Raw genomic sequence first — 8782 nt, 5'->3', positions numbered from 1 at the left:
AGTACAACTGCCCAGCTCACAAGGACTTTGAGCTTCTCCCTGCCAAAGTCACTCATGAGATCAGCAATTTTTTGTCTTGTTTTGAATTTATTTATTACCAAATAATGAGACAATGAAGAAAAACATTTTTATAAATGAAACCACCACAAACCCATCAATTAATGATAGTTGACATATATTGTTTTGGTATTTATTTCGTATTTGTGTAATCATAGAAACAATTAGTAAGTTTTCCTGAATAATTCCAAGCATTGCTTTAAAAAAAAAAAGTACGTAATTGCCAAGATTATGGGATGTTTGATGCTTTTTTTCTGTTATAAATAATGCACTTGGCATTTGGTAGCGTGTCCTCCTTACATTAATAAAGCCTTGAGTTTGATCCTAAGCGCTGTTTAAAATCAGGCATAGTGGCTCATACCGGCAATCCCAGCTGGAGGCAGGAGGATCAAAAATTCAAAGCCGTTCACGAATATAGACTAAATTTAAAGCCAGGGTAAGCTACTTGAGGCCTTGTTAGAAGGCGTCTTTATCATCCTTCGATAGCTCAGTTGGTAGAGCGGAGGACTGTAGAGTGGTCATTTGGACATCCTTAGGTCGCTGGTTCGAATCCGGCTCGAAGGAGGAGTGTTTTTATGGCTCAGGACACACGATGGCAGGAGAGGGAGGTCAGAACAGGACCCAAAAGGCAAAGGTCCTTCCTTGTTGCAGAAAGGGAAAAGTCTTGTTGTGACTGAACTCTGACACTCCCGAGACTGCCTGATAAAGTTCAACCTTGAGTCAGGGGGTGGAGCCAGTGACTAGCTAACCGGATTGGTCATAGAGAAGCCCAGCAATTAGGATAGAGAGGACGCTGGAAGGAAAGGGTGGGAACTAGAGTTTGAGCTCTCTTGATTCTCTCATGGGGTCTCCCACCAAAAGCCAAGGTCAGTTAGCTGCAATTTAGTCTCTCTGAGCTAGCAGGTTTCACCCCACCTTTGACTTCTGACTCTTATTAATACATAGATAGAATGATAGAAACTTAATTTAAATCTATATATCGAGGTTGTGGGAGAGCCTGGCTCATGGGACAGGAAGCCTCACCAGGCTACAGCCTGAGTGGCCAGCGGGGCTGACTGAGGGGCTATGGGACAGCAGGTGATAATTAGAATATCAGTACGTTCATGTAGAGTTGCTAACTTGACAGAAAAATTTAGTCTTTCTCTTTCTTCTTCCTGCACCCTCCCTGCTGTTCCACCAACGGGCAGAATTTGGAATTGGTGTGGTGACTCAAACCACTACCTCCAGATAACAGTGTTTATCTTCCCTCTTCCAGAACATTCTGTCCCTTCTTGTTCGTAGGATTAATTCCTCTTCCTCCCTTAAAAGTCACTTAAGGGCGATAACTTCTGCAACTTCTTCCAGAAGCAAACAGATGTAACTATTCTTCATGGGGGTGGGAGGGCTGGATCGTGTAGCCCAGGCTGGCACCAAACACATTTTACAACTAAGGATAGACGGAAAGTGGTCGTAGACAGGAAGGGATCGCATTGCTTCCACCTTCCAAGGCTGGGATTACAGATAGGCATGTGCCACCAACCTGGTGGCGCATCACTTTTATTATTCTATTCTATCCGTCTATTCTGAGACAAGGTTTCAGTCTGTAGCCCAGGCTTGCCTGAAACTCATCATGCAGTCTAGCCTTGAAGTCAAACTGACCCTCCTGCCTCAGCATCCTGAGAAGTGAAATTCATGTACGAGCCACCACACTGGTCTGTGTAACTTTTATCTGTTATGTTTCTACATGTTTCTGGACACAGTAACTCATTTATGCTTTTATTTCTCTATTTAACCATTTGCATGTTTGATGCGTTTTAATTTAATTTGTGTGCCCATGCTGGGGATTGAACTCGAGGCCTCCTGATGAGGAGCAGACGCTGTGCCGCCGAGTTACACCCGCAGGCTTCTGCAGCTTTTGGTCTTATTCTTGCGCAGAATCAAGTGACAAGGCAGCAGCCAGCTGTGCGACAGTTCTGGTTAAACTGAGCCAAGAGGAAGGACTGGAGTGAGCGAGGGCCATGCAAGTTCTGTGCTCTTAACTAGCTTGCCATTGAGCTTCGTGGCCAACTGCTCTTTTAGGGAGCACACACGATTAACATACACCAGATATGGCAGCATGACACTTTGACAATATGATTCTGAAATCATGTTCTTACTTACCAACCCTGTGCCTAGGGTAATATGAAGAAATTTGCATATTTGTAAGGGATGTGGAAATGAGGTGACTCGGAGATGGTCTGGAGAAGGTGGAAGGGTCACCAGAGTACTTAACAGAAGCCAATGAACTGAGGTTGGACTGAACAAGATGGACAGAGAATTCAACAAGACCTTCTCTGAGCTCTGCCCCTTGCAGCCTCTGTGTTATCTCTGACTAATGTTCTCTTTGGTCTTTTCACTGTCCTGTGGCCTTACTGCACAACTGGCCAAAGCGGGGCGCCTTTTCCCTCTAGCTGACAGGCTGGGGTGGTGTGAGCAAAGCCGCACTCTGATGGTTCAGCAACACCTACACATTTGTTATTCGGCCCAGTGTGGTGGTGCACACCCACCGTTATGCCCAAGTTTCTGGTCTGCAAATGAATTCACGGAGTCAGATTTCCGATGCAAATTACATGACGTTTTTTTAAATATCCAAACCCATATTTGGATCAACACCTTTCCAGCACCACAGCATGGTGAGTGCAGAGGAAAGTGTGGCCGGGAACCCTGGGAGGGTAGAACTTTTAAAGGGAGTTCATGTCCTGTCCTTAGGGATCGGATAAGGAGGGCATAGGGTAAGGTAGTTACTGAAACCATTGGTCAGTTTTGGGGTGTGAAAACCTAACAATGAGCCATAAATAACTGACAGGGTATCTTCAAGAACAGGATGCCTCCCGGGAACATCTGGACCTCGGTAAATTTTATGGCCCTGTTCCTTAGCTCTCTGATGGACTATTTTCGGTGTATCTGTTCAAATCCTGCCATTGCAGCACATTTCCGGAGCTGAGATCAGCCCCCTGCTCGTTATATGCCTTAAGATGAAGCCCCTTCTTTAAAATGGAGTTTGCAAAGTCAGGTCCTCACGCCACCACGTGTCATGATCCAGCAGCATCCAGGACATTCAGGTGTGGCAGTTGGGGGGAGGGGGGGAGACGACAGAATTCAAGGCCAGTCTGAGCTACACAAGACCCAGATGCTTTTAAAAAATGGCCTTCTCTCATCCTCTTACCAATGAGGCCACTCTGTGGCCCCTGATTAAACCTTGTGTCCGTTTGTCTTCACCAAAAGCAGACCCTGAAACATAGACTTGGATGCCTGTAATTTACTGGGAGAGGATCTCGAGAAACACAGTGAGGATGCGAAGACAAGGAAGCGCTAACAAAGGGCAAGTTCACGGGTGGCTGCTGGGAGCTCCGCTTTTTGGGGGACTCTTTGTCTTGAGACAGGGTCTCACTGTGTTACCCTGGCTGTCCTGAAGTTCAATATAAAGACCTGGCTGGCCTTAAGCTCACAGGGGGCCATGTGCCTCTGCCTTCTAGGTGCTAAGATTAAAGGCATGGGCCAGGATTCCCTGCTACTGGGGACTCTTAAGGGACCAGGTGGGATTAGGAACTCCCCATCTCAGAACTGAGTGGAAATCTTGCCGCCCTTGGGGACTTGTGGAGTGATGTTTGTCAGAGAGATGCCAGAAGCAAACCGGGAAACAAAGAGGTGGTACCTGGAGGTTCAAGGGCTGTGAGATTCAGAAGACAACTGCTTCTAAATAAAGGAACACTATGCTGTAAAATGCCAGTATTCTCAGGACTTTTCTCAGGCCCATTCACCACTGTCCGTACCAGCTCCGGGTCTCTGCTTCTCTTAGCCACTGCCTCTCCAGACACACTCTGCCTAAAATCTCCCCTCCCTCACTGTCACCCAGAGTGAGGAATTACCCTGCCTTCAGGCAACCTAGGGAAGAAGAAATGGGCCCGCTGTTGTGGTCAACTTCCAAGAGAGGGTTTGTGACCTAAAACTTGAAAAAAAATTATTACCTTCTCTTTCCTTTCTGCCCTTATCTCCCAAATGTTGTCGGGTTTTTGTTTGTCTTTAAATCATCCTGAGGCTTAGAGATCTTGGGGGGTGGGGGTTTGGAGCTCTGACTCCTTGTGCAGTGAAGTCAGTGGCCCCCACACACTGTACGTGACAGTTCTGTGGCTGCAGTGGTGTTTATGAAAGGCTTGTTGTTTGTAGAACAATAGGGACAAGGGCGACCCAGACTTTCCCAAGGCTCTTTCTTAGTTTCTCTGGAAAGTAAGCAAGACTGAAATTAGTTACCAGGTGAGTTAAGTTTGTGGAAAGCAGCTGAGCGTGTTAAAGGTTCGAGTTTCTGGGAATGGCGTTAGACTCACAATGAAACAACTGTTCCCTCCTAGAGTATCTGATTATCAGTGTGTGAATGCTCTATGTCTCAGCTTTTGTTCTGAGAAACCTGGGGGAAGTTCCTTTTGGCTTCAGATGTCAAGAGTTTTCCGTATCTGTCAACTCTCAGTGGGGAGCCAAGTTTGCGGTGGGTGCTGGAAGTGCTTGGAGACTGGAAGTAGGTCCTGACCGCCTGTGGCTATGTGAAGCCTGCTGGCCAAGGTCCACCAGCTGCCCAACTAGGGTTTGTCTGTGGCTGTGGGGATTGGATGGGAAACACAGCTCCCCAGTGCCACCTACGGCAGCCTGAGGAAGTTTTTCTTTTTTCAGATACTCAAGTCAAGATGGGATTCTTGACTTCACGACAGAAAGGAACTTCAGGATGAACCAAGAAGCAGAATGGAGCTTTTTAGGAACGGAATTGAATACAGATTACATTTTTTTTGCTTATTACATTTGTTTATTTTGATTGATGGATGGACGAACTGATTGATGGGGGACGACAAGTGTAGCAGCACGTGCGTGTAGAGGTTAGAAGACAACTTCCAGGAATCAGCTCTCTCCTTCATGTGTGTCCCAGGGACTGAACTCTAAATGTCAGCCTTGATGGTGAGTGAGTGCCTTTACCTGCTGAGCCTTCAGTGTGACTTATGCACGGGACATTCTAGAGAGAGAGGCATCCAGGGAAAGGAAAAGACACACTCAGGTGTGAGTGTGGGGTCTGAAAGGTTACTTGTGTGTAACCAGGAGCCGCATATATGTTTTTCAACATATAAAGAAGATGAAAAGAGGGATTTGTCTGTAATTCATCATCACCTAGAGTCAACCTGTAACTGTTTACTAGTTTCATCTACTTTTTAAAAATTGAATAGCATTAGATTAACTAGGGCACATATGATCAAATATATACATATACAAACACGAATCACAGTAGTTGATAAAAACTACTGTGTCCTTGTCCAATGGAAGACAATGTAGCAATTCTTTAGGAGTATCTAATAATATTCTGTTTTTTTTTAATTTCTCTAAAATATCTGTCTCTTTCCTCTCTCCCTCCTTTCCTTCTCTCTCTCTCTCTCTCTCTCTCTCTCTCTCTCTCTTTCTATCTTCCTCTGAGATCATGTGTCACTCAGTAATCCTAACTTGCCTGAAACTGCTTGTACTGACCATGCGGTCATCAAACGTGTAATGATGCTCCTGTCTCCATCTCCTGAGTGCTGGGATTACAGTCATGCTAGCTAGTTGGTTGTTTGACTAGAGTGGCAACTTCAGTGTTTTTTTTGGGGGGGGGGTAGCGAAGTTCCCCAGAATTCTGTTTTGTTGTTTTGCTCTGATACAGACTTTTTTCTTTGATCCCAGTACTGGAGAGGCAAAAGCAGGTGGATCTCTAAGTTTGAAGCCAGCCTAGTCCTCAGAAGTAAATTCCAGGACAACTAGGAATACACAGAGAAACCCTGTGTCGAAAAACAACAAAAATAAACAAACAAAAAGAGTTTTCTGAGAATCAAACTCAATTAAATTGTATTTTCGAATATCTCGCATTGGGGATTAGGCTCTGTTTTCTCTTGAGGCAGCTTTTATTTTTTACTGACTTTAAACTGAAAAATCTGTATCTCTTTGTTTTGGGTGAATAGATTCGATTAAATGTTTTTGGTCTTTTCTGTGTTTAAGCAGTAGTAAATAACTGTGTCAGAAGGCGGTTGTCAGGTGGCCTAATAAAGTCAAAAATAAGATGTAAAAAAGGATGCCGACCAACCACGAAGGGATTCGAACCCTCAATCTTCTGATCCGAAGTCAGACGCCTTATCCATTAGGCCACGTGGTCCCACATGGAGGGGGCTCTTGCTCATTTCTTATTCGAAAAATAACTGTTCTCTTCATGCCTCGTGATTGTTAGCGATGTTGCTATTACAAATTTATTGGTGAAATAAGTTTAAAATTAATATCATGGAGTTTCAACCAGAAATCCTTGAAGATAGAAATTTGGTGATTCAGGCCTCTTCAAGGTAGAAAAGATAGGATGAGGAAAAAATAAGAGGGCCAGATACAGAGAAGACAGCTGTAAGTGTATCTGATGTAACATCAGTTCTAAAAAACAAAGTCTTTGATCCTATGAAAATAATGTGGAAATCCTTGTTATCCTGCAATCTGATGGTTAGAGACTGTTGTTCCATCTGCAGTGGCTGAAAGGCCACATTGGGTCAACAGCGCTTGCTCCTGACAGCACCGCAGCCTTCCCAAGCCGGAGGAGGAGGCTCTTTAAGACACAGGGTGTTAAGGGGACAGAAAACTACAGGATGTACTAAGGGAGGTGAAAGACTTCACCCTGCAGGGAAGCTTGTTAAATCTGGGAAACAACTCGATAGCTGTAGGAAGTCCCTGGAACTGACCACACCCCAACTCAGCATAGTATACTATCTGGATTGCTGACATTCTCAGATAAGCTGAACTCCCTTAGAAGTCGAGACCAGCTGTCTGGCTGGAAGAAGCAGGAATCAGGCAAGCTGCCTTCAAGAGGCTTGGAACAATTGTGTCGCCTGGACAGACTACTCTCCAATCTGCTGAGATGTCTACAGGTTTCTAGCTTTTATGAGCTGTCACTAATGCTGATGTTGGTCAGTTGTCTTTGGGTCATTTACTTATAGTTGTCTGTGCCTATAAGTAACCCTTCACTTTATTGCTATAGGTCGTCTTATAGCAATACGTTTATTGTTATAAGTCACTAGTGTCTTAGTTACTACTGATGTGATGAAACACCATGATAAAAACAACTTGGAAAGGAAAGGGTTTATTTGGCTTATGCTTCCTCATTACAGTTCATCACCAAAGGAAGTCAGGACAGGAACTTAAGCAGGGCTGGAACCTGAAGGCAGGAGCTGGTGCAGAGGCCATGACAGGGTGCTGCTTGCTGGCTTCCACTGTTGGACTCTGGCGTCCAAACACCGAGAAGGAGTCGCCCCCAGAGACCATCTCATACATTACAGCCGATGCAAAAGCATGAGGATTTTATTAATTCTGTCATGACAGGGTCCCCCAGCATTCGGGAAGCTGAGGGACCTCGAATAGCGGGTACAGTCTATTTTTAAAGGGGCCACAGAAGCAAGGGGGGTTGTTCTTTGACTATTCTGATTGGCTTATTTGAAAGGGCTATTACCAATAATTGACTGGAGAGCTGTTGCCAGATCAGATGAGGTAAGAGGTCATTTTGACCCCGTTTTCCAGGGGACCGAACCAAAGCATACATACATGGGTAATTGAATTGTTCAGGAACTGAGTACGTGCGAGTGTAGCTGTTAGGTCTTTGGTTCCCAGGGGAGGAGGGGAAGCACTATGGCACAGAGGCTGAGAGGATTCAGAATTGTCAAAAATGGCTTCAGGATTGTCTTAAAGTCTTACACCACCCCATGGCTTGTTCAGCCTGCTTTCATATGGAACCCAGGAACACCAGCCCGTGTCTTCCTGCATCAATCACTAATTAAGAAAATGCCTTACAGGCTTGCCTACAGCCTGATCTTCTGAAGGCATTCTCTCAATTGAGGTTCCCTCCTCTCAGATGGTTCTAGCTTGTGTCAAGTTGACATAAAACTATTCCGCACAAACCCTAATAAAACTCATTGGTTCACCGAGTTGGACTTTAACGGTATCTGTACTTTGTTCTCTCCCTGGTTCTCTATCTGGAGTGAACAGAGGTCTGCTCCTGTCTTCCCAGAAAGAGTGCCACACAAGACCACTCCAGACAGATCCTCAGCCAAGCCTCCCAGCAATACAGTGCTCACGTTGATAGTTCTAATGGTCTAGAACCTGTGCACAGGATTTCTGTGTATAACGTTCTCTACTCTATCACTCTCTCCTTATGCAAGCAGACTGCCTAGGACATCTGGTTTCCCTCCTAGAATTTAATCACTTAGGAGTGGGAACTGGTGGTGTGACCCATCTCAAAAAAAAAAAAAAAAGAAAGAAAGAAAGAAAGAAAGAAAGAAAGACAAAGAAAAGACAGGGAAGTTGTCTTTTTTACAATAAATAATAGGGCTGCCTAAACAACACCTGAAAAATCACACCACCCAAGGACATGCTAATGAGGAAGGAAGAAGCCGGAAATCTCCTAAGTTCCACTCCTAGATAAAGACTACAGGCAACTAACAACCCCTGAGAGAAGATCTCATGATCCTCCTGCCTCCGCCTCTCTCAGCAAATCTTACAAGGGTGTGCAACCACAACTGGCACAAAAAAATCAAATTTAAACAGTGAACAGCAGGGGAAGCTGAGCTCAGCTGATGTGAGTGCTTGTATAACACACATGAAACCCTGGGTTAGATTTCCAGCACCACATATACTAGGCATGAAGAGCATCTGTAATCTAGCACTTGAGAAC

The 8782-nt window shown here is 44.9% G+C and overlaps 2 non-coding genes across 2 annotated transcripts; one reads left to right on the top strand and one right to left on the bottom strand.

Annotated features, from left to right (window-relative positions):
- Positions 1-533: 533 nt before the first annotated feature.
- Positions 534-621, top strand: Trnay-gua (transfer RNA tyrosine (anticodon GUA)). Its single transcript is given in 2 exon segments — positions 534-570; positions 586-621. It is a non-coding gene; the product is annotated as a tRNA-Tyr (tRNA).
- Positions 622-6162: 5541 nt separating this feature from the next.
- Trnar-ucg (transfer RNA arginine (anticodon UCG)) lies at positions 6163-6235 on the bottom strand. The gene has a single exon. It is a non-coding gene; the product is annotated as a tRNA-Arg (tRNA).
- Between the last annotated feature and the right edge of the window lie 2547 nt (positions 6236-8782).

The sequence above is a fragment of the Alexandromys fortis genome, unplaced genomic scaffold (assembly GCF_014885135.2).
Source record: "Alexandromys fortis isolate MF-2015 unplaced genomic scaffold, M_Fortis_MF-2015_v1.1 scaffold_5, whole genome shotgun sequence".
In the NCBI taxonomy this organism is placed as follows: domain Eukaryota; kingdom Metazoa; phylum Chordata; class Mammalia; order Rodentia; family Cricetidae; genus Alexandromys; species Alexandromys fortis.
This window is presented reverse-complemented; position numbering and strand designations above follow the sequence as displayed.